The sequence below is a fragment of the Tachypleus tridentatus genome, chromosome 8 (genome assembly GCF_004210375.1).
Source record: "Tachypleus tridentatus isolate NWPU-2018 chromosome 8, ASM421037v1, whole genome shotgun sequence".
Lineage (NCBI taxonomy): Eukaryota > Metazoa > Arthropoda > Merostomata > Xiphosura > Limulidae > Tachypleus > Tachypleus tridentatus.
Window position 1 is genome coordinate 130,207,258 of NC_134832.1, and position 25,712 is coordinate 130,232,969.

The 25,712-nt window shown below is 33.0% G+C and overlaps 1 protein-coding gene across 1 annotated transcript in view; it reads right to left on the reverse strand.

The window, feature by feature from the left end:
• Nucleotides 1-25,712, reverse strand: part of LOC143223485 (protein still life, isoform SIF type 1-like) — a 422,725-nt gene that overhangs the window by 371,776 nt on the left and 25,237 nt on the right. Inside the window, exon 2 of the mRNA XM_076451534.1 lies at nucleotides 4,567-4,631. The gene's annotated coding sequence lies outside the window, so the exon portion shown is untranslated. The remainder of the gene's footprint in view (nucleotides 1-4,566; nucleotides 4,632-25,712) is intronic.

Consider the following 25,712-nt stretch of genomic DNA (forward strand, 5'->3'; position numbering starts at 1 on the left):
TCTTTATTCCCTCGGGCAAAAGTAGCCTCAGAGTTGGCGGTGGGTGATGTTGACTCTCTGCCTTGCACTTAGTATATGCGCAGATTGTTCTTGGACAGCTTTGCACGAAAATTATTAAAGAAATAAACCATTAAATATCCACACACGATCATCCGAATTTAAAAGTACACAACTTTAAGTGGTTACACAAAACGTATAATTTATTTAGTCAAGTTTGTACATTACATGGTAAAAAAAACGTACAATACAGCTCTTAAAATATAAGATTATTGTGTAGTGTAGAACATTTTTAACGTTTTTTGATAAATTCTTGATGACGAGAAATCCACTTGAATAAAAATGTATCTCAGAACGACTGGTATGGGTATTAACACTTTTATTGATAAACAGAGAACAACGTTTCGACTTTTCTAGGTCATCTTCATCAATAAAAGTGTTGATACACATGCCAGCCGTTCTGAGAGTTTCTTTATAAAATTGCGACGCTTTGTATTTCCATATATTCATTGAAGATTAGTTTGGTTTGTTTTGAATTTCGCGCAAAGCTACACGAGGGCTACCTGCGCTAGTCCCTAGTTTAGCAGTGGAAGACTAGAGGGAAGGCAGCTAGTCACCACCACCCACCGACAACTCTTGGGCTACGAATAGTGGGATTGACCGTTACATTAGAACGCTTCCACGGTTTAAAGGGCGAGCATGTTTGGTGTGATAGGGATTCGAACCCGCGACCCTCAGATTACAAGTCGAGTGCCTTAACCATCTGGCCATGCCGGGCCTATTCATTGAAGAAGGGCTTCGCGTATTAAAATAAGAGTAAGACATAATTGTAGATGTGGTCATAATTCTAGGATCGTCTTTTTTTTTTACTTGGACATTTGTTAGGTAAGAAATTGAAATACGTAATATATATCGGTAGTTTTTTACGTTTCGGTAATCGTCGTCTTTAAATAATTAAAAAATGGCTAACGATGATGTTTATTACTTTTTCATTCAAAAAATGTAAGCTTTTTACATTTTTGTTATTAAATCTGGATTAAACGTATTTGACGTAACTGAGTTTTTATAGGTATTATTTACAACACTAAGAGAGTTTTTTTTCAGTCAAAATTAAGAGTCCAGTGGGACAGCGAGAAGTCTCGTGTTTATAACGCTAAAATCAGGAGTTTGATTCCTGTCGGTGAACGCAGCGGATAGCCGGATATAGCTTTGCTATAACAAAACACTCAGATTTAAATAGAGGTTGCCATGTAAACCTTTCTTGTTTTTTTTCCTACAGAAAGAGATATCACGCCGAAGGTGTTACTGTTATTCACACAAAAACGTGTTTTTTATTAACACTTTTTTATTATCATAACATTCATCAGTAATGTTTAGAGTGTTTTCATGTGTAAGAGAAAGCTAGGTTACTTAGTTGTAATTCTATATCCAATTTATGTTTTATTTTTTAACTTGATGAGGGCTGTATACGCTCTTTCCAAATTAACACAATACCGTAGTTGTAAAACATAAATATTTGAAACCATCTTAAAACTCAGTACTATATTGATAAATTATTTTCCTAATTTTCCGTCGTAGCTGTAGATATCGTATGTAGAATCATATAGAATGTAAAGAAAACATATCACATAACATGTAAGAAGAGTATGCTTTCATAATGAGCTGATATTTTCTACCGTACTTTTACACGGGATATTGATTGCCGTATTGCATAATTGGATTACACTTGACATTTTGATATAAACCTAATGTTAGATAAACATATAGTTAACACAGTATATCCCTATTCTTCAACTTATTATGCTAAAATCAGACTGTTTACTTTTCATACGACATTAACCTTTCTTTTGCTATTTATTTAGTCTTCTTTATGCTGCGCATGTGTAAGTTTAAGTGCTTTGATCACAAAACTTGTGTTCCTGTGTTTGCACCCATCATAACCTCTTTCACTAGCAAATAACCTTATCCCGAGATTTATCACTAATGTCACGGTACGTTACAGCCACGCCATGGAGTAAAATGTAATGTATTCAGATGGAAAGTAAAGTAGGCTAAGAAAATAAAACAGAAGATGGATGAAGGTTGAAGATTAATGTACTAAATGAGGATGTGGAAAATAAAAAGAACTACTCAGACAGAGTAAATAAAAAAATAGTTTATGAAGGCTGTAGAGGAAAACTGAAATCATAGGAGCTCTGCCATTGGAGACTAGGGTTTCCCTCGTGATATATTTTTAGCTTAAAAAGAAAAGGAAACTTTTTTCAATATTACATATTTAATGCATCACATCAGTGAAACATCTCAGTAATATCTGCGACAAATACAGTACGCTCTTTAAACACTGAGGTATAATCCATAAAATGATTAATATTGGAAAGATACGTAATATTTGTCGGAAAACTTAAAGAGAAGAAATAGCTAGCTCACTATAACGAATAATATAGTTTTTGAATCTCTTTAAAGTTTTCCAAGTGAAATAAGTTAGAAAGTCTAACTTCGATCGCGTGATTTACTCTTAGCAAAAGACTGAATGACACTGAATTTGGTGATACTGATTATTAGATGAAGAATGAGGCAAAATCAACGACTCAAGTTTACGTTGTAGTAACAACCAGTTGAATATCGACTGTAAATACTAACTACAAACTTACAGTTTATAATCCACTGATGACCGACTACATGTAAAAATTGAGTGAATAAATAACACTAGTTTTTTTTTTATTGAGGGCCAAGTTTGTTTTTAAACTCACATAACTATAATTATTCACAATGCAGCAAAGAACACTTGAACGCATACAATAACTTAATAACATTACTTCAAAGTTGATTAACGGACAGTCGAAAGATCTACAGTAATTGACATATGTTACTCCTCAGTACACTGGTATAAAGATAGAAAAAAAAATCTGATTAGTTGATGTTAATTCTTAGGGCAGTTACGGCCAGTTGGACATAAAAAATGATGGCAAAACATCAGTTCTCTGTAACGATCAGGTGGATAAACGAACTGACTGAGAATTAAATTTTTGGTGCAGTTTTGACCAGTTAGACATATGTTGTGTATAAACAATAAATACTTTCCCCTATGCAGTAAGAATGAGCTGGACACTTTAAATGACTGGATAATAAATTCCAGATGCAACGATGGCCAATGAGGCATAATTAGCTGGATAATAAATAGTATAATAAAAACTGACTGTATAATAAATTACGGATGTAGTGATGACCACCTGAACGCATCAGCTGGCCTACTAAGGCTTAAAGGTACTTCTACGTTAATGAAGCTTGTCCTTCAGTTATACTAACTTCATTATATATAAGTTAGTTTCATTAAAAGAATCAGCCTAACTATTCAATAGTTTATAATACGTGACCGAGATGCTTAGCAAAGGAATAAAAAGATAATAATGATCACTTTAAAATATGTAAAAAATGGAGTGATTTTAAACATAATATGAAATGACTAAATAATTAAACATGAGATGATCTGGATCATGTTAACTAAAAGTAATAACCTCGAGCATGTTTTTCTTGGTAATTTTGTTTACTGTTAAGCACAAAGCTATACAATATACAATGCACTATTTGTAGTGTGCCAGCCACGGGTATCGAAACTCGTCCATGTTGAGCCTTCAGACTTAGCACTGAGCCACGGGAGGGGTATTATTGAAAATAGCCCCAAGTTGCATGTCTGCGGACTTACAATGTTATAAACCAGGTTTCGATACTTATGGTGGTCAGAGCACAGATAGCTCATTGTATTGCTTTGTGCTTAACTTTAAACAAAAATAAATATTTTAAATGTCAATAGGTTTTGTTTCTCCTTAGTCTAGAATTATCTATTGAAAACACACACACATATATATATATTCCAAGTATTATTCACAGACTCGTAAGTTTTGATTGGTTTTTGGTGACGTGTTTCGCTCAATCCGAAACTCTTCAGCTCGGTTGAGATACAACAGAAACAGAAGTGGTCACAACGCTATTTATATAAGTCATTTAATACAAGAATAACGGTTGTCATGGTAAACTTGTAAAAGCGTACACACCATAACAATATTGTAATTATAAGAATGGCGAAGAATTAAAATATGAAATAATATTTTAATAATGTATTTTCTTGTCTGTTAATAACTTACAAAGCTGTGTAATTTTTAGATGAATTTTAGATTTATTTCTTTGAAAAATAGTTATATCTGTGATAATCACAATTTTAACCTAACCCTTAAACTTCTTTAAACTAGTGTTTATAATCAGTTAACTTTAACTGAACGAAGAGGTAAAATAGGTAACATTTTGTTCAGAAAAAAACATCTTCAACCCCAAAACTATTCGCTAAATTCTATTATCTCTAGTTAATTCTCATATGAGAAAGGTAAATAGGTTATAAAAACATATTCTCAATGGAATTCATTGAAATTTTAACAATCTACAATTCAGAGCTTTGAGACACAATGTGGTTTCACAGTATATGTCACGTGTGCGATGTGTTGTATAAATACAAGTGTCCACTAACATAATTCTTTCATCGTTAAATTTCCAAATTATTTCATATAATTAGCTTACCTCTGGTGATTCAGCGGTACGCTTGAGAGATTATCGCTATAAAATATTTGGTTCGATCCCTGCACCTGGAATAACACAGATAACCCATTATGTAGCTTTACAATTAAGACACATATGTAAATAATCCGGGAAAAGTTTTGCCAATCAAAATGGTGTTTGTTTACTACACATCTTCCCAAAACCCTGTCTACTGGAAGACATTGAGGAAACAAAAAAAAAGTTCGTCTTCTGGCCTTTAAACAATTAAAATAAAACAAGTACTAAGTATCATAAAATCATTAGGATTCTTAATCAAATATCACAACGTTAGGTGGAGCTTCCTAAGGAGTCTGGCGTGGCTAGATCGTTGAGGCACTCGACTCATAAGCTGAGGGTCGCGGCTTCGAATCTCCGTCGCAACAAACATGCTCGCTCTTTCAGCCGTGGGAGCATTATAATGTGACGGTCAATTTCACTATTTCTCCTAAGAGTTGGCGGTGAGTGGTGATGACTAGCTGCCTTCCCTCTAGTCTTACACTGCAGAATTAGAGACGGCTAGCACAGATAGCCCCGAGTAGCTTTGCGCGAAATTCAGAAACAAACAAACAAACAAACTCTTTTTACACAGTTCAGTTTTTGTCTTAATATTACAGAAGTGTACACAAACAAGAAAGGTAGTTGTTAACGATAGTATGCATATTATATTATACATGAGTATGTTGGTGTAATATATAGGCAGATATGTTTACAGAATATATCAATGAACACGTGTCTAAAACAGATGTATAGGTTCTTCCGTAGAGAATGTAGAAATTTACACGCATGGTGAAAACGTATTGGCTGTGACTAGGTAGGGCATATAAATTGGTATGGCAGAATAACAAATACTTAATTATGTACGTACAATTTATAACAAATAATCTCAAGTTGTCTAAATGGTTAAAAGATGCCATAGAACGCAATTTATATCTTAAGTTTAATACAGTAGACAAAACTATGATGCAATAAACAAGAACACTAACGTCTATCAAGCTTTTTTTATTATTGCTTTAGAGTTGAGAAATGACTTACAGCTTGTTTACCAATAAAAACTGATTTATTAGAGAAATACAAATGACATAAATGTATTAAAGTTCGTCTTTTTTAAAACTTCCCAAATCCAAAACGTAATTTACCAGAAAATAATCTTCGTCTTAGCCTACACCAGTATCACTTTAGCCACATAACTCGTTTTGAATACTACGTTTAAACAATAGAAATATGTAAATAGTTATCGAACAGTTTTTTACCGACTAAATAGTGAATCCGAACTCTGATAATTTTAATCACATGTTCTTATATAGTCTAACCTTCATATTCAACTTTTTGTTTGAAACATTCCAGAAAGTCATACTACACTTCCAGATACCAAAGTCCATCTTATACCATGTCTGTTTTTTGTTGTTTTTTTGTAGTTAAGCACAAAGCTACACAATGGGATATCTGTGTTCTGCCCACCACGGGTATCGAAAACCGATTTCTAGCGTTGTGAGTTCGCAGGCATAATGCTGTGTCATTGGAGGGGGTGCTCCTACATCATGTTAGCAATGATGCTTGTAAAACATAAAGAAAAACTAATTTTTTTACTCAAAAGTAACAAAATAGTAGTTTGAAACTTCACAAAAAAAACACATATAAATCAAAAGTGTTCTATTTGTTACAATAAAACTTAACAGTAGTTATGAACTTGTAAATATATATTTATACATCCTTGTGTCCGAACATTTTTTATTTAGTACTTTGTAAAATATAGAACATCATCTATAAACTTATTTAGCTCACCTGAAAAGTTAAGAAGATAAATTATAACTTTAATGTCTTTCACTGGGCATCCTTTGTAATTCTTCTGACAAGATTAAATGTCGCTACAAACGCAATGTTCTCAAGAAAACAAAAGAGTCGACGGAAGCAGCAGATTGAATGAGAGATAACTGTTCTTGATGTCTGTTAAAGTATATAAGAAATCAATTGGCTGAAAGAGCTTTTTGTGTGACAGCAAAACGAGCCAGAAACACCAAACTGTGAGCTATTCGCTTACTTATATATCATACATTATGTTACGTCACTCAGTCATTAAATTTTAATTGGAAAATTCAGCTTATCACTCTGCTTACGAGGAAGATACATTTACTCCTAAAGCAGACGTTGACACTATCTTAAAATGTACAGTACATAATCTTTCATGTTACGTGTGGTTAGTTCTGCCTTATGTGGTGGAAACGTGGATTCAGTCTGCTGAAACAAAAAGATTAATTTGTATTCCAAAGACGGCTGGTATGGGTATTAGCGCTATAATTAAAATAAAGTACAGAACAACGTTTCGACCTTCTTAGGTCATCTCAGGTTAACAAAGAGAGTTTGCAACTAACCGTTGCCGGGAAAACGTCTAAGGGACTAAAGTGTAAACGAGTACGGGATTGTAGGGGGCACTGCAGTTAGATATTAGGTTATTAATTGGTATAGGTATAAGGCGTTCCTTTATAATGGTTTAATTTTAATTTTAGTTGTTGCATAAGTAGGACTTCTTTGATTTTGCGTTTATTTATATTTGTCTTCCCACTTAGTATGTGGGTGTTTTCATGGTTGTGTTGTGTTTATTTGATTTGCAGTGTTCAAAAACGTGTGAAGATGTTTTTCGTGTATTCTTTGCATCTGGTTTCCATTTTTCTACTTGTTTCTCCAATACAGAAGCAGTGGCAGATGTTGCATTGTATTTTATAAATAATGTTGGTGTTGTGTTTGTCAGGGTAGTTTTTTACATAGTATGGACTTTAGTTTTGTACCTTGTGTTTGAATAGATTTGGTGTTTACTGGAATGTTGTGTTTTGTTATAATTTTTTTTCGAAATGTTGGTTATTTTTTCGCTGATGTCAGAAATATATGGTATGCAGCAGCATAAGGTTTTGTAGTTTGTTGTATCTTGGGATTTATTGTTGGTCCAGGTGTGTGTGTATAATTTTTTCCCATGGTTTTTGAAGGAAATTTGTTGATGTTGATGAAGTGTTGTTTTATTGTATTGATTTCATCGTTAATTTTATCAGCTGAACATAGTTTTGTGGCTGTGTTTATTTGGTTTCTTTATATGTTGAGTTTTTGTTTTGCTTCATGTACGAGGTCCCAGGGAATATATAGTCCAGTATGGGTGATTTTTCTGTGGAGTTCTGTTTTGAATTGTGTATTGGTTCTGGTGATCTTGAGGTTAAGAAATGCTATTTGGTTAGTTTCCTTCCTGTTCACAGGTGAACTTAATGTTGGGATGTAAAGAGTTAACGTGGTTGAAAAAAAACACTTCATCAACATCAACAAATTTCCTAAAAAAAAACGTTAAAAAATTATACGCACTAACCTAGCTCAACAACAAACAAATAATAATAAACCCTAAAATACAATAAACGACAAAACTTTACACTGTTGTATACCATATATTCCTAACATCAGCGAAAAAATAACAAACATTTGGAAAAAACTTATAACAAACACAACATTCCAGTAAACACCAAATTTATTCAAAAAACAGGTACAAAACTAAAGTCCATACTATGTAAAAAAATTACACTGAAAACATAACACCAACATAATTTATAAAATTGCTACGACTTAAATAAACACAACATAACCATAGAAAATACCAAGATACTAAGTAGGGAAACAAATATAAACAAACGCAAAATCAAAGAAGCCCTACTTATACAGCAACTAAAACCAAAATCAAACCAATATAAAAGTAACATCTTAAAACCGACACTAATTAATAACCTAACATCCAACTGTAACGCCCCCTACAGTCCCGTACCCGTTTACACTTTCGTCTCTGAGACATGTGCCTCGTGGCAAAGGTCAGACTCTTTTCGTTAACCCGAAAATGATCTAAGAAAGTCAAAATATTATTCTGTACTTTATTCTGTTTAAAGTACTAATACCCATACCAGCCGCCTTGAGAATACATTTTTACTTCAAGTGGGTTTCTCGTCATCATAAAAAAAAACACACGATAATTTTGTAATGTTGAGTTATAGTAGAATGATAAAGATCGGTTACCTAGAATAAAAACTAATAAAGAAATATCAGAATGTGTATAAAAACAGCTGTTGGCTGTTGGATACAGGCAGTAAAAAAAAGGTGTGCTGGTTTTAGAGTATAATTAAGTCTGAGGGAAGGTTGGCAAATATTCTGGTGGGTGGGATATAAAAGAGGAAGAGCAAGCAAAGCCTCATCTGCCTAAAGCACACTAGAAAACGAACTGAAAGTGATAAGCTTATATTAGGGAAGTTATTGTAGGCAGTAAGGGACAAAGAAAAATCAAGAATTGTAGTCGTTTCTTCGCAGAACTGTGGAGGACAACATAATTAACTGATCCATATGTTCATTGTTTCTATTGTTGCTGTTTTTGCCATGTTAATATTGTCATACCTACATGTAATATACTCTAAACGCCTAATGACACACTCTACCTAATCTTAATGGCGTAAAATCTGAGATTCTACCCATGTGTCTGTCAAACCGGACTAATGATACAAAATCTAAGATATGATGCCGTATGTCTGCTCTACAAAACCTCGCCCAGTTTACATACTTACCTTTCAGTTGTACATACCTATCTCTTCCACTTACGTGTCTTACTTCTTATCTTTTGTACGTATATAATTAAGTATCTGTTATTCTGCCATACCAATTTATCTGCCCTACCTAGTCACAGCCAATACGTTTTCACCATGCGTGTAAATTTCTACATTCTCTACCGAAGTACCTATACATCTGTTTTAGACACGTGTTCATTGATATATTCTGTAAACATATCTGCCTATATATTATACCAACATACTCATGTATAATATAATATGCATACTATCGTTAACAACTACCTTTCTTGTTTACGTACACTTCTGTAATATTAAGAAAAAAACTGAGCTGTGTAGAATAAGTTTGTTTGTTTCTGAATTTGGCGCAAAGCTACTCAAGGGCTGTCTGTGCTAGCCGTCTCTAATTTTGCAGTGTAAGACTAGAGGGAAGGAAGCTAGTCATCACCACTCACCGCCAACTCTTGGGCTACTCTTTTACCAACGAAATAATGGAATTAACCTTCACATTATAACGCTCTCACGGCTGAAAGGGCGTACATCTTTGGTGCGACGAGGATTCGAACCCGCGACCCTCGAATTACGAGTCAAACGCCTTGACCCATCTGGCCATGTCGGGCATTGTAGAAAGAAAATTAGGCTAAAGTTAGTTAACGAGTTTGTTAGTCAATTTATTATTTCAATTCTGTGAATACTGAGTTTGTGTTCTGACCAACAATTGTTTGTTTGGTTAAAGATAAACATAAAGTTATACAATGGGCTATCTGTGCTTACCAAGAAATAGGGATACGAAATTAAACAAGTGAGCAAAATAACTGTACAGACATAGTTTATTTGTGAAGTTAGGCCTAACAATGAATATTTGTTATGCTAACCATGTAACTTTGAGGAATAAAACAGATTTTTGTTGTCGCTGATTGGATCGGACGTTGCATTATTCTTTGTCAAATAATCTAAAAGGCCCCGTTCAACAACAACGTCAACAACAGCAAAAAAAAAAAACATTAAAATAGCATTGTCAAAACAGGATCCATAGTAGATTCTGGTGCTTTGATTCAATATTTGTTCTTTTGAATAAATTGTAATATTTACATTGTCGCAAAATATGTCACGGCACTTTTTGACAAGTATACTATATTTCTGATCTGATTGTATTAAACTAGGTATCAATTCTATCAGTCAATATTTATTTATCTTGTTTCTCATTCAATTGTCGTATATGCATTCGCACACATGGTGTTAAGATGGTTTTTGTACTTTGAAGCCATATCTGACTTCCTTGATTTCTAATCAGCCATGATATTTGCATTTTTTAAAAATTACTAGCATAAATTTTACGATATTCAGTCCACATGCAGTTTTTAATTTTTATTGATCAACTCATTACTATCTTCTTACATCAGGACAGGTCATGTCATTTAAAGTCAATATTTGATTAAATTATCATTAAATTTTGACCAAAGCAAGTTACCCAAACAGATTGGTATTAAAAAATAAACAAGGTGATTGTAACAGAATTACTGTTATACACTTATTTTAATATCTGCGTTTGTTTCAGTTTAATGCACGTAATGTATATTATTAAATGTGTATTGCACAAGTCCCGCTCGTTCTCTAAATTTGTTGAAGATTCTCGAGAGTAAAAATCAACAATATATTTTTTACAAAAGCACGAGCGTATTTTCAAGTATTGTTGCCAAGTGAATTTTCGACAACTTCGCCTCATGAGTATTAAAGCTATCGCAAGACGCAGAGAGACAGTTTTATAATATTACCGTTCAGCTACTATCAATATGCCGTAAGTCTCGGAAACTATAATTGTGGCAAACACTTATTAACCAGAAAACTACAGGTATTTGATTAGGAACGTTTATAAATTTCGAACATTACAAACTTCAGTGAATTATCTTCGAGCGTAAGTATTTCTACGAGGATGTTAGATATTTTCGCCGGAAAAATACTGACGTATAATGAATAGAGCTAGCTAGAATTCTCGTCAAGTGAAGTGTGTCTGTGTATCAACATAAAAGTAATTTGTACCTCGTGAACCGTTGACAAAGTATTCAGTTCCAGACCGGATAGAAGACTTCATATTGGGTGCAAGTTTGTAAAACTTTTGCACAAAAATTTGAATTAATTCGCTTTTCATAAACCGTCGATAAAATATTCAGTTAGAGAACAGATAGTTTCTTTTTGTTTGTTTTTTGAATTTCGCACAAAGCTACACGAGGGCTATCTGCGCTAGCCGTCCATAATTTAGCAGTGTAAGACTAGTTGGAAGGCATCTAGTCATCACTACCCACATCCAACTCTTGAGCTACTCTTTTACCAACTAAGAGTGGGATTGATTGTATCATTATAACGCCCCCGCTACTGAAAGGGCGAGCATATTTGGTGTGACGGGAGAGAATTAAAGAGTCTGTGCTTTAAAGTTGTCTTCATATATATAAACATGAACAAACACGCACTCTTTCATTTTCAGTTACAATGTAAAAAAAAATAGACTAGATAGTTTATTTCTTTCCCGAAATGTAATATTTTATTAATCTGTGTTTAAAAACAATATAAAACATAATCAGAATATGGATAATATATGTCTTAACGTTTATTTTAATTTATTGCGAATTAACAATTGAGAAAGGAAAACAGCAATCTCAACTCATAATACACTTACATTAACAGCTTTTGTTTTAGGCTCTTTGTTTACCATAGCTTTCTATCTTAATAGAGATCATCTTTGCTACATTACGTATATCAATCTTCTCCAACGTGTAAAGATTTATGTTTGAATTTTTTTTTTTTTATATTCTGAGTTATTTGATTTCTTTGACGCTATCTATTATCCCCACACACACTTTCACACGCAACATTATCAAATAACGTTTATTTTAACACTTGTTTAAGAACAATAATTATCAGTAGTCCATCAGCAATAACGTTTTAAAGGAAATAAGTATATATCTGGGGAAAAGAAAATATTTCAAAGAAGAATGATAATAAGTGGTCGTCTCACATGAAACGTGTTATCATATACCGTTTCTTCAGCCGCTTTTCAAAGACAACTATCACTTGTCGATGAAGGACGTTACAAGAACCGTTATGAGACAGCTTGCAACTAGTTAGCTTATCTCAGTTTCATAGAAAGACGTAGTTTCAGTAGTGCTTTGCTCGTTGTGATTCGTTCGTTTGTTTATTTGTTTTAATTTTGTGCAAAGCTACATGAGGGCTATCTGTGGTAGCCGTTCCAAATCTAGCAGCCTATGACTAGAGGGAAGGCACCTAGTCATCACCATCCACCGCCAACACTTGAGCTCCTCTTTTACCAACAAATAGTGGGGTTCACCGTCACTTACAACGCCTCCTCGGGTTAAAGGGCGAGCATGTTTGGTGTGACTGGGTTAGAACCTGCTTCCCTCAGATTACGAGCCGAGTTACCTAATGATCTGGTCATGCCGGGCCTTTGTTGTAAGTGAAATGCAAAGTTATGAAAAAACAAAAATACTGCTTTTAATTATCCTTGAATTACCAAAGACAAAATATGTTGGAAATAACAAATGAAATATAGAATTATAATGCATACTTTAGTCAACTAAGAATATATCAGAGAAAAGTCGTTACACCCAATATGCTCGCACATTTAGCAAACGAGTAGCTCAAGAGTTGGAGGTAGGTAGTGATGGCTAGCTGCCTTCCCTCCAGTCTTACACTTCTAAATTGGGGATGGCTAGCGCAGATAGCCCTCGTGTTGCTTTGCGCGAAATTCAAAATAAACCAAACTAATCAGAGAAAATACTTGTATATGTTTTAACATTCGACTTTTTTAGTAACCGAGATGCTATTTCTAAACTTATGCCTTCTTCCGTCTTCCGAAAAATACACTGCATCAAACAGAATTTGTTTTATTTGCTTTATATCCGCCTTTTAGAAAAAGTTTGTTACTTATTAAGGTTAATGTTAAACTCAGTAGTATAGATTATGGCTTTTGTTTCATGGAAATAGCAACAGAGTTAAAATTTAAAGGATGTATATTATAAATATAAGGTATGGTTAGATAATATTCATTATTATTAGCTTGGGCATTTTTAAATGCTATATGCAATTATAGATACATATACTGTCAGTTGAACACCTTCAATATAACGCAGGAAGCTACTGGCTCTAACCCTAACACTGCACAACAAATATCACGTGTTGGGTGTTCCTTATAGATTTTTGGCTGCTGATCACGAAAATCGCATCCAAATTTACCCATCACGTACCGTTTTATCGAAATCTTCAGTTTCACCAGGACATTGTTACAATGGAAAACCGATATCAAGACAACTGGAATCCGTCAATGCTTGCTGACTACTGTTGGACACTACAACGTCATGCACCGGATATTGAATATAAACGAAAATCAGGAGCAAAACACCTTTAATTATGTTGAACTTAATAGCGTATTAGAAACATAAACGCAATTAAATACGTTATTGCTGGTAAACAGTTAACTCTCTATTTCTCAGAGTTCCTATGTGATGAAGCAAAACCAAAACTATATTTGTGCATACCCACCAGGTACCTGTCACAATCAGCAAAAACTTATCAGGAAGTAAAACTTTACAAAAAATTGTTGCAGTGTAATTAATGTCTCATGACAAGTAAAATTGTAGTCATTTTTCGCCGGTAAAAATAACAACTACTGTTGGTGTCAAATGACTTAATATAAATAGTGCTACTGTGTTTGTTGTATGTCTCATCTAGCCTGAAAAGCTCTGTACTGAGAGAATTGCATTGTCAGGAATAAAATGACAAATATAGTGTGGTTGGAATATTGTTATTATAATACACTCTTCTAATTATTGAAGTTGCCAAAGGAAACTCATTAAAAATGAAGTGTTTAAAAAGTGCAGTAGGCCTAACACTAGTGTATTATGACAAGTTTAAATACAGAAAAGTAACCAGAATGTATACTTAACACTCATTACTAATCTATCAATATATAATATGAAGCTGAAGGGTTGCAGTGTTGGCACGGAGAGAAGAGATAAAATCTATAAATGATACTCATTGGTGTAACTATAAAAGATGGTCTTCTCCACATAAAAAATAATTGGTTCCCCTGCACTTATACTCCTTGTTGGAAATTCTTAACTTCAGGCCTCTAATTTCATTGCCCCTTTCCGACAACTACGGGGTTCAGCACTGATGATACTAAAACTGTTGTTTTAATTACACTGTAATTGATTAATATGATTACAATATAATATATTCAGTTAATATATACTTCAGTCAATCATAGTAACAAAGCGTGTCATTAGAATACAAAGATAAGTGTTTTGTTTCGAATGTCGAGTTCGTTTCCTAGTTTATTTAACCTAAGCTTGGTCTCAGAATAATTTTATTTATTTCTATATGTCTAACTTGGGTATAAAAATTTATAATAAGCGATATTAATATTATAATAGTACAGACGTTGTGTATTACGAGCATGGAAGGCTCTAAAACACTGACCTTCTACAGATAATAAATATGTATTTCCTCAAGTACGAGCAATATTTCATGTGAGAGGCGAGCAAGTTTAATGATAGTAACATCTTTAAACTTGGTCATAATTCAATTAGTCCTGTTGTGTTGCCTGCAGCTAGAAGTTTCTTAGTATAATGATGATTAAAATTATCACGTGTTTAGTTTAATTTTGTGTTCTAATAAATCGAAACGAATCGTTCTTAATGTATGTGTACTTCTTAATAAGTTGAATGTACTAAGTTTGAACAAAAGATATTAAAACCTAAAGTGTTTCTTTATTTGGTTTAATCAGTAAATGCAATGAAGAAACTTTAAATCATCTTAGGCTTATTATGTTAGTTTAGTGTTTCAACCATTAACAAAAAGTATGGACAATAGTTTTAATGTCAGTTTTAAGGCCGTCTCGTTATCATAACGTAACTGTCTATGATACTGATTATTTTGATATATTTCTGCTTTCAATACATGCATAATATGTATGCAATGCATACATTATTTAGGTAATGCTTTACACACTGGTAATGAGTAATACCACTTTCCTGTTTTTTTAAAGTTCTATAATAATATATGTCTTCTGAAAGGCAACCAACCTTATACTGTGTAGCAATGAACTTTTATGCGAATTATATATTCATCTTATCTTTTGATTTCAGCATTATAATTTTGTCAATTAAGATAAATAACTGAATATGCTAGTTATGAACTGAAATTTTATACAATTTTCTTTATTTCAATGATTATAATAGCGTGTACGAGTTTTCGGGAAACGTTTCCCAGCTTATTTTTAAAAATGATACACGTGACATTCGCGCATTACTTTCTTACAATTTTCTGTTTTTTATTTTACTTATATTTATGTATTCTATTTCAATGTGTAACTTATTGACACAAATTTCAACACAAAGCTTTGCGTTCAATCATGATCATGAATCCACGGTACATGAAAAGTGTTTAATTAAGTTTTACCAATGGGTTTCTAAATCAAAATTATACTTTTGATAAAAATCATAGAAATAGGTGTAAAATGTTGCAGACATAAAAAAATTGTTTAATTGCAGAGAGTTGGGTACATTATACTAAAATTATTTTAAATATAGAAGTCAGCAAGCTGCTTGACACGACAACCGACATAAATTCGAGGTAGGAAACCATGTATCGGAACAATGCGTGACATTGTTTGGCATTGTGTAGCGATTGTGTGACGTCACTTAAAACTGATCGCTATTGTAAAAAGTATGTAACACCATTTTATAATGCAATATTCATACACTCAGAAAATGAATACGTTTTTATATAATATAGAATTTTCAAAACGTAGACATGTCTTGTACTTAATTTAATAGCACAGAAAAATACGTAGAAATGGATTAACGTAGTTCTTTGCTTCAAAAAGTGACACATTTCAAGTTAAGCAATTTGCTTCCACGACAGATTTATTCAACCATGTCGTCACTCAAGTAGCTAGAAAATGAAACGATTATTTATATGGTGTTCCATTTGAGCGGAGGTTTCACTTGGCACTTTCACACAAGGCTTGTGCCCTAATTCTACTCGATAGTACCCCGCATCCCTAGTTGGTGTCTTCAAAAATCGTAATAGAAAAACATGGTCGATATTATACCAAAACACCGAAGATTATCTCTCCTACGGGTCAGAGCCCCAAACCTTTTAAATGCCTACTACCTGGTGACGCCTCTATATACGAGAATATACTGGGCAAGTCAACTATGAATTTCTAGGCGATCAAACTATTGAAATGGGTAGCGATAAACTGTTTTCTTCCTTTGTTAGACTGATTATGGAAAACTAGCAGAGACGGATGGTGTGCTTTGCACATACCAGCCTTACGACGGAGCCTTTTGCAAGAAAAACTATACAGTAGGGCAGGGCCATTGACAAGATACACAGTCGTCAGACAAAGCATGACCGGACGTGGCGAAGTTACAAAACTGTTTGAAGCTTCACCTATGAATTAATTTATTAACGACTTTCATGTTACATTATTTATAAATTAACTTTTACTGTTAAAAAGGTAGATACGAGAAAGAGAAGCCTTATAAAAATATAAATATACTTCAAATGTTTCATTTGTTGTGCTTTTGAATGTTACAAGTAGGCGTAACAAACTTATATTCAAAATTAATGTCTAGAACATCTGGTCTTGAAGATAATTAAAAACTCTAAAATATTTATCGAATCATCTTAACATTGTTTTGGAAAATATTTTAGTAGTTTTGTTTTCCATTGTCTTCTTTATCGGTTCTACTTGCGTCTCAAAACAAATTTATTTTTATGTATATAATTTTGAATTATCTAAATGTTTTCTCCTCTTTCTAATTAAAGACAAAGCTATACAACGGGCTATCTGTGCTCTGCCCACCACGGGTACTGAAACTCGATTTTTAACTCTGTAAATCCGAAGATATACCACTGTTTCCACTGGGGTAGATTTAAGCAGTAAATTCTTTTTACTACTAAGTAGTTCATACTGACACAGATTAAAAAAAACAACATTAAGTACTTATTTCCTTAAATAATACATTTTTTGAAGATGTGAATTTTATGGCAACATGCCAAAAAAAAGACATCACAGATAAGGAAATTGCGGGAGAAAATATTGGTTTTGACTTAGATTATTTCTCTTTCTTTGTGGAACTCTCCTTGTGTGGTTAAAATCCCTACGTTTATAAAGTACAACTTCCCAGAATCTCACCAATCGATTAGAAACAGACAATAAATGATTTTTTTTCACGTGAGTTCCTCTAAGTGAATCAAATCATTTGGTGATTACAAAGCACAATCCTATGTCAAACCTAACCAGTACAGGAAAGCTTCAATTTTATAGAAATGTAATTACGGATCTACTTCGAGGCATACAGTTCAATTACCACTTACCGTCCTTGTCGCCAAAACCAAATATTCCCCTAAAAAACTGAGTATTACACGTTTTTCAGTAAACGTTTCGTGTACTATCATCCAATCCACAAACCCTCTCTCTTATTAAGAATGTTTTTGATTCTTTATCAGAAAATAAACGTTACTTTTTTTCCAGAAAAATCTCGTTAAATATAGCGCGGTTATATATTTATAGAAGGCTATATTACAAATAAACGGTTATATTCAAAGCTGCACTTTCACTTGTTTGTTTATTTTTTAATGGCAAATTTACTACGATTCCTTGCTGCTAACCCTAATTTTGAACTGCCGACACCAACGCCCACCGTCAGCTCTTGGGCTGTTCTTTACCAATGAATAGCACCGATAATTATCATCCAATAATGCACCCAGAGCTCAAAGAACGAGCGTTTTTTGGCGCCGTGTTTCGATCTCGCCACCGACAGATTGCGAGCCAAGCAGCCTAACTAACAGTACAAGTCAATCCCATAATTTTTTTTTATTGGAGGGCACTCTTTCCAGTGAAAAATAAAATATCTTTAACCACGTAGTCAGTTTGATCTTGAAAGTTTTATGATAGCTGTTGTGCTTATGGTTGTGACACGGATATAGAAAGTTTTAACGTTGTTCTTGTGTTTATGGTTGTGACACAGATAAAGAAAGTTTAAACATATAGTTCTTGTGTTGATGGGGTTGGCATCTGATCTTTAACGTTGTAACATAGTTATTGTATTTATTGTAGTGACGCGGATATAAAACATTTCGGCATGGTTTGTATCTTTATGAAGATGACATCTTATCTCGAAAGTTTTAACGTTGTTGCTGTGTTCTTGGGATGACATGGATATAGATAGTGTAGAAACGTTTGTTTTGTTTGTTTGTTTATTTTACAATGAATGACAGGGTTTTATAATAGTATTCTCTGTTGCTCTTAAAATGTTATCAGATCTTTATTTCTAATTCTCCAGTGAACAAACTTGTTAATTAGTGTTTTGAAATTTTATACTTTTTTCTGTTTTCCATTTAAAAGTTTTAATGGATTAAATTCTTCAGTGGCTCAGGGGTAAGTCTGAGGTCTTGCTTATGAGGCTAAAAAATCAGGTTTCGATACCATCAGTGGTAACTGTTACGTGCCATAACTTATCTCGGACGAGTCTCTGATTTATTATGTTATGTATTACAATTTGAAATAGTCTGAAATTTGAATTTAGAAGTTAATTGAATGTTGATATCTATTAAATTTATGATATTTGCTAACAACCTTTTTTTAAAAAGATAATGATTTATATACAAAAGTTTTAGAAACTTACAAACAGTATTAAGTCTTCTATCTTGTCTGGAACTGAATATTTTATCGACAGTTCACGATGAGGGAATTAATTCTGTATTGGTGCACAGATACACTTCACTTAACCGTAAGTTTACTGTCCCTTCATACGTGAATTATTATGCTGAAAGTTATGAGATGTATTGTGGAAATACTGACGTTCATAGTTAATTCGCTGAAGTTAAACGGTTTTTAACAGTTGAAATATATAAACGTTCCTGGTCAAATATCTGCAGTTTTCCGATTAATAAACGTTTAATACAGTTATAGCTTCCGAGGTTTGTACTAACTGCAGAAAACCAACAATATTAAACTGTCTCTTGATGCGTTTTAGAGTGATGTTCTTGAAAGTTCAGTCGGCAACAATATTCTTAAATATTCAACAATAGTACTTTCTTAAAAAATATATTGTTGACTCTAAAATTTTCTACAAATTTAGAGAATAGGAGGAACTTGTGCAATACACATTTATCACAGTTACATACATTTCTAAATATATATATTTGCTAAATCAAATATAAATATATGATAGTACACTCTTTACATAACTTACAAATAGACTATTGTGTAGTTTGTTCTTTTCGCTACAGTTTCACACTTTTTCACTGAAACTAGAGGATCGGCATGGTCAAGTGGGTTAAGGCGTTCGACTCATAATCTGAGGGTCGCGGGTTTGAATTCCCGTCGCACCAAACATGTTCGCCCTTTCAGCCGTGGGAGCATTATAATGTTACTATCAATCCCACTATTTGTTGGTAAAAGAGCAACTCTCGAGTTGGCGGTGGGTGGTGATGACTAGCTGTCTTCCCTCTAGTCTTACACTGTTAAATTAAGGACGGCTAGCGGCGACAGCCCTTGTGTAGCTTTGCGCGAAATTAGAAAAATAGAAAACAAAGTGAAACTAGATTTTACCACGGCATCTATATTGTTTCGTAATCGGTCTACTCGGAAAAATGACATGATCGGTTTACTTATTATTTCCTTATGCATTAATTACTTTTTATTTTGAATGAGATATTTAAGGGAAATATTTGAACTAAAAAGTTTTACTTCAATAAAAATATACAAAATTACTATTTTTTGCCTTATAGGTAATATATTAAATGACGCTCTGCCTTTAATTTTAAAATATGTATTCAAAACTAGTCGATATAAAATGCCAATAAACAAACACATTATTATGGATACTATAATGAAAATATCTATGTTTTAGTTATAAGTCGTGTTATTATTATTATTTAGTACATGATCTAAGAAGATTTTAAATAATCTAATGCTAAGTATTAAGCCTAAGTCCTTAGGCTTAATGATAATTTTGTTGTATAAAAAATAATTAGGAAGATAATTCGAGACGTTTAAAAACATTGTAGGGTTAGTGTGTAAAACTTGGTTTAATATATAAAGTTTCTTTGAGTAACAAAAACGAACTTGCCTGTTTTTGGTCTTGTAAAAAGTATTTTTCACAGAAAAATATAAAAAGTCAATTCAGCAGCGCATAGAAACAGAAATCGTTCGGTTGTATGACGGGCTCGAAATGATTTGTCGATTTAGAATGAAATTTCTCCTTATTTAAAAAAAAAAAGCTCTTTTCCTTTCTATCTGTACAGGCTCGTTGGTTTCTTTCAATACCAGTTTTACTTCCTATCACAATCAGTAGGATGTATAGTTCTGTTTTTAAGGTCAGGTAGTTTTCTAGATTACGACAATGTTTTTGTATAGTTCTATTGGTAAGAAATTGCTTAGATATATATGATCTTATTTTCTTAAATTCTTATTTACACTTGAAGTAATTTTAACGTTTCAGAAAAAGTCAGAGAGGTTCATTAAATTTTTCTAGTACTTTATAATAATCCAGCAAGGAAAAAAATAACCCAAGCATTAAAAATAAACATGGTAAAAGTATTTATCCTTCAATTCTAATATTGAACTTGTTAATAAATCTAAATCTTCGTTAAGTCTTACAGTGGACTTGAAAATTTTTAAGCTAAGTTAATCTTTAACAGTTGATTCACGCTGTGAAACTGAAATATATAAAGCCTGGATAAGTAAATAACAATTTTCGATTAAGTAAATAATTAAGGTAACTTTCGTATACTTAGCATTTTGTTTGTAACCTTACCTCTATTCCTGCAGTAATGCTCTCTTCCCTAGGACAAAGACTTTGCAAGGTTATCAAAATAAGACTTTCTCCTTTTCACTCGTTTTGTTTTCTTGAAAGGTGTATTTTAGAAATTGCACTGTTTCAATTACAGCCTTAGATGTCAATAGGTCATACTTAGTTTGAAAACAATTCAAAGGTAAGTTATGCTGCTCATTGTTTTTGTTTTACGTTCAAGGTGCTCTGGACGTCTGGAAGTCTGTGTTGGACTTCAGAAGTTGTAGCATTTGTCATTACGTAGAAAAATCTCGTCTTAGGCGCCGACTGCTAGGAGAAAATTGCTTTGCACGACACAAAACCCTCGAGTCAAATGTATAGAATAGAAACTTCACTTTGAAAGGTCGATCATTGTTAGAACCTAGATCTAGAGAAACTACGTAGTCCACCTTTTTTTAACATATCTGACACAGCTGCAGGCTAATCACGTATAGCGTGCACATAAGCAACAGTGCATCTACGCATAATATGAGAACGGATTGTTACTTGGTAACTTATAGAGCATGCTCATAATCATAGAATACGGCTGCTAGAATGTTGTTAGCTCGTTATTAGTGTTGAAAATGGTTATTGTTATTACTTGTTAACTAAGAAAAAAGATTTTAGTCAAGGAAGCGTAATTCAATCATCTGCATTTAGATTTCCATCTAAATCCTCATAACATCGTTACAGTTCATGTTCCTAAGTCATTTTATGCTTTATATGATGGCCATACATCTTGTAATAGCTCTGCAGTCTACTTTCTACTAGAACTTTCTCTTGCAAAGCTTCCGTGTCCAATGTACACCGTTCCTCTCTAACTGCTTTTCATAATCCATATAGTTTATGAAGATGATGGTTTTCTAGTGCCAGTTTGAACAATTTAATCACAAATAAATCAATAGACGCTGTATTTGGTGAATTGAAATATATGTATTCGTACAGAATAGCGTGAATTCTCATTTCATTCTATGACAACTTAAGGTATGTGATTGTTGAGCAAAATGTATGGCTTAAAGTACTGTTGTACTCATACCTTATAGGCCTCATCTCCATATGATGTTCCTTCTATTGCATATAAAGACTTTTGCCATTGACCTTTATGTTTTTCTGTGGATTCTTACTTTACAAGACATGAACTTTACTTACCATGTCTGGGGTAGGACCTGATGGTGTTAACCACGTTTGTCACGTGACATACTAATTTCCATGTTAATCTTAATATGATAAAAGCAACTCGTATATACTCTGCTTCGTTAGAATAAAAAGTTACATGTTTATAGAACAATTACTACATATTACTGTAGTTAGAAACATTCTAAGTAAACCGACAATCTCCGCATATCATCCAGTATAACGTTCTGCCATCTAGAGTGAATTATACGTAGCTTGTGTTTACGTGACATTCATAAGTACACCTTAGGAAGGGGATAGGCGCGAATATGAATGATCAAAATGGTACATGTTTTATTTTTATCTAAAAAAAAATCAGTTTCAATTATTTTGTACTTACAAAATAGATATTTCAGGTAGTTTCACATTACTGATTTCAAATAATGAAGAATTATAGACAGTCGAATGTGCTGTAAGAAACACAGTTCGGGTTCACTTATTTCTTTATAACTTGCAACAGCTTTACAATGATTAGTTTTTGCACCTTTATTCTAGATAATGTTCAGTTTGCGCATGTCCAACAGACTTCCCAAGCCCTGCTAATAGCACTCAAATGATGATTTAAGTTATTTAATACAATTACTAAATGAAACATCTATTGTTTTTAAATTGCAACTGTTATGAGTGTGATGAGGGGATATTTTATCACATCTTGGGAGTCTGATTTATCCAAACTTTTAAGGAAAATGAGCCACATCTGCAAGAAATGCATTTTGTCAACACCTGAAAACCGTCTATATGGAATGGTTTTAAAATTATAATCGATATTTACAATCAGAGGTGATTTCAGGTTTTTTTCCATTTTCATAACAGTTATCTTAATCGATGGAAACCAAATTCAAAGTTAAGTTTCTATCTGTATAACCTGTCACAAACAAGTATTACAACCTATAAAAGTCAGGCACACAAACTTTCATTATATATATCCGTTAATTCAGTGTCACTAAGTTAACTTTCATTTACAACCATACATATATACAGTACATCATACACTTCACAGTAAGTTAAAGTAAAATCAAATATACACCGCATGTAACTTACTTTATGTCCATACAATGGTTACTAAGTATCGCCTTTACAGACACTACATTTCATCTCTTTCACAGAATACACTAAACACTAATTTTGTACACCATAATCTTACAAAAGATATTAAAACTCGAGAATTTCACACTCAAACACCAGACTTTATACATGCAATCAAACTCACATCCTCAAGGTAGAAGCTGCATATCACCTTCCTTAAACCATATTAAATATACCCGAAGTACACCTTCACAGCAGGCATTATCTGATATCAACTCGTTCTGTACTTTCAAAATTTTTAAGTTTCTTTCACTGCAACCTAAACATTCACGAGCTAAAAGTAAAATGTCAGCTCTTGTTGATAACTGTATGCTCTACACACTGTAAGAGGAACCACAGTAGTAACTGAAAATGTTCCTCGTGGCCATTTTAAATATTCCTATACATATAGGAAAATGAGAAAAAAGCAAGATGTTTGTTTTGGAACCAAGTGGAAAAAAATATTCTTTTAAGATTGTAAATAATTTCCTTCTCAGTAAACAACTATAACAATCTCATTCTGTTTTTTCTGGATTGACTTCTCCACTATTGTATCTCAAAAACTTATTATTTGAAGACACAAAATAAGCAAGATATTTCTGTAATTAGAAAAATGTGAGTGTGTAAAGCGTTTTTCATTATCTATTAAATATTTAATTAGGCCTATCGACAAGTTTTAGTTTAGTAAAATATATATTTAGCCAATTAATTAAAAACTGTTAAAATAATTAATAAATAATTATAGCAAAAAATTTTTCCCAAAAGTGACCAATATAAAGATGCTTCTAATTAAAAACGTAAGAATAAGTTACCGTGAATAGTATAAGCAGATTACCAAAAGCACCAAATAACAGTCTTCATATAAAAGGACAGCAATAGAGATAATCAACTCGCTCACTTTATGTGCACAATTACAGTTAATTCATGTTACATATTTCATACACATATTACAGATAATCTTAATTACTTACTTCGCATCTAAATTACAGACACTCATTTCACGTCACATTTTAGAAACTTTTTTTATCCCACCTCACACTACGGAACTTTTATGTCACTCGCCTGACTACAGTTACTGTACATCCCTTATCCAACATACAAACTAGAGACACTAAACATCACTCACTTCACATTGAAACTACATGTACAGCGTATATAGATGTTTCACCTAAAATCAACGCTGTAGTTCACTAATCACAGAACCAATTCACAGGCACTTTACGCCAGTTTTATACATTTCCAGGTACAGATGTTGTACATCATTCAGTTGATGCACTACCTATAGCACTGTGTACCACTCTCTCTCGTGAAAAGTACAGACTGTATATATCACTCATCATATCTTCAAACTACGGCTTTTGTATACAGCTCATCACATCCAAATTACATATACACTGTATATCACTTAACACACATCCAACTCCAGAAACTGTATATTACTCAACTAACAGATATTAAGTCTCACATAGAAACCACTGACAGTAAATTATTCCCCTTACCTTCAAACTACATATGATGTACACACATCACTTGAAATCCAAACTAAGAAAATGTACATCACTCACCACACATCCAGTCTTTAGACACTGGATTTTTCTCTTAAATTTCAAACTATATATGTGCTATATTATTCACTTGACGTACAAACAATAGATAATGTATGTATTACGTCTCATATCCAAAGTACAGACACTGCTTATTACTCACATAAGCTGCAAATTACAACCATTGAATATCGCATATCATGTCTAAAGATCTAACTGATCACTCCCCTCACATTAAAACTATACACCACTTTCGTAACACCCAAATTACACTCACTTTATATCACTCACCTAATCTCCGGACTACAGTTACGCTATATCTCTCACTACAAACTGTAAACAATGTATATGACTTACCTCACTTCTAGATTACATACACTGCATATTTCTCACCTAATTTCGAAACTACAGATACACTGTGTACGTCTGATATCACATCAAAACTATATACAGCTCTACAACACTCCCTAACATACAAATACAGATGTGCTATACATATAACTCACATCAATTCCAAATTCCTGATGATACATATCATTCACCTCACATCCAAACTACTGACACAGTATATTACTCACCTCATATCCAGATACCAATTACTGCATATCATTAATCTCACCTCTAACTTGCATTTAATTAATATCAATTATCACATCCAAGATAAGAACACCGTGTATAATTCACCTAACATACAATTTATAGAAATCATATATCACTCGTCTCATATCCAAAAAAACAGACATTCTATATCACTGAACACACATGCAGATAACATTATTAAATATCATTATTCTCATATGGAAATTACAGACTTTCTAACTTACGTTCAAACTACATATGTTGTAAATGCTTCAACTAACATCCAATAAACAAACACTGTATATCACTCACTTCACATGCAAACT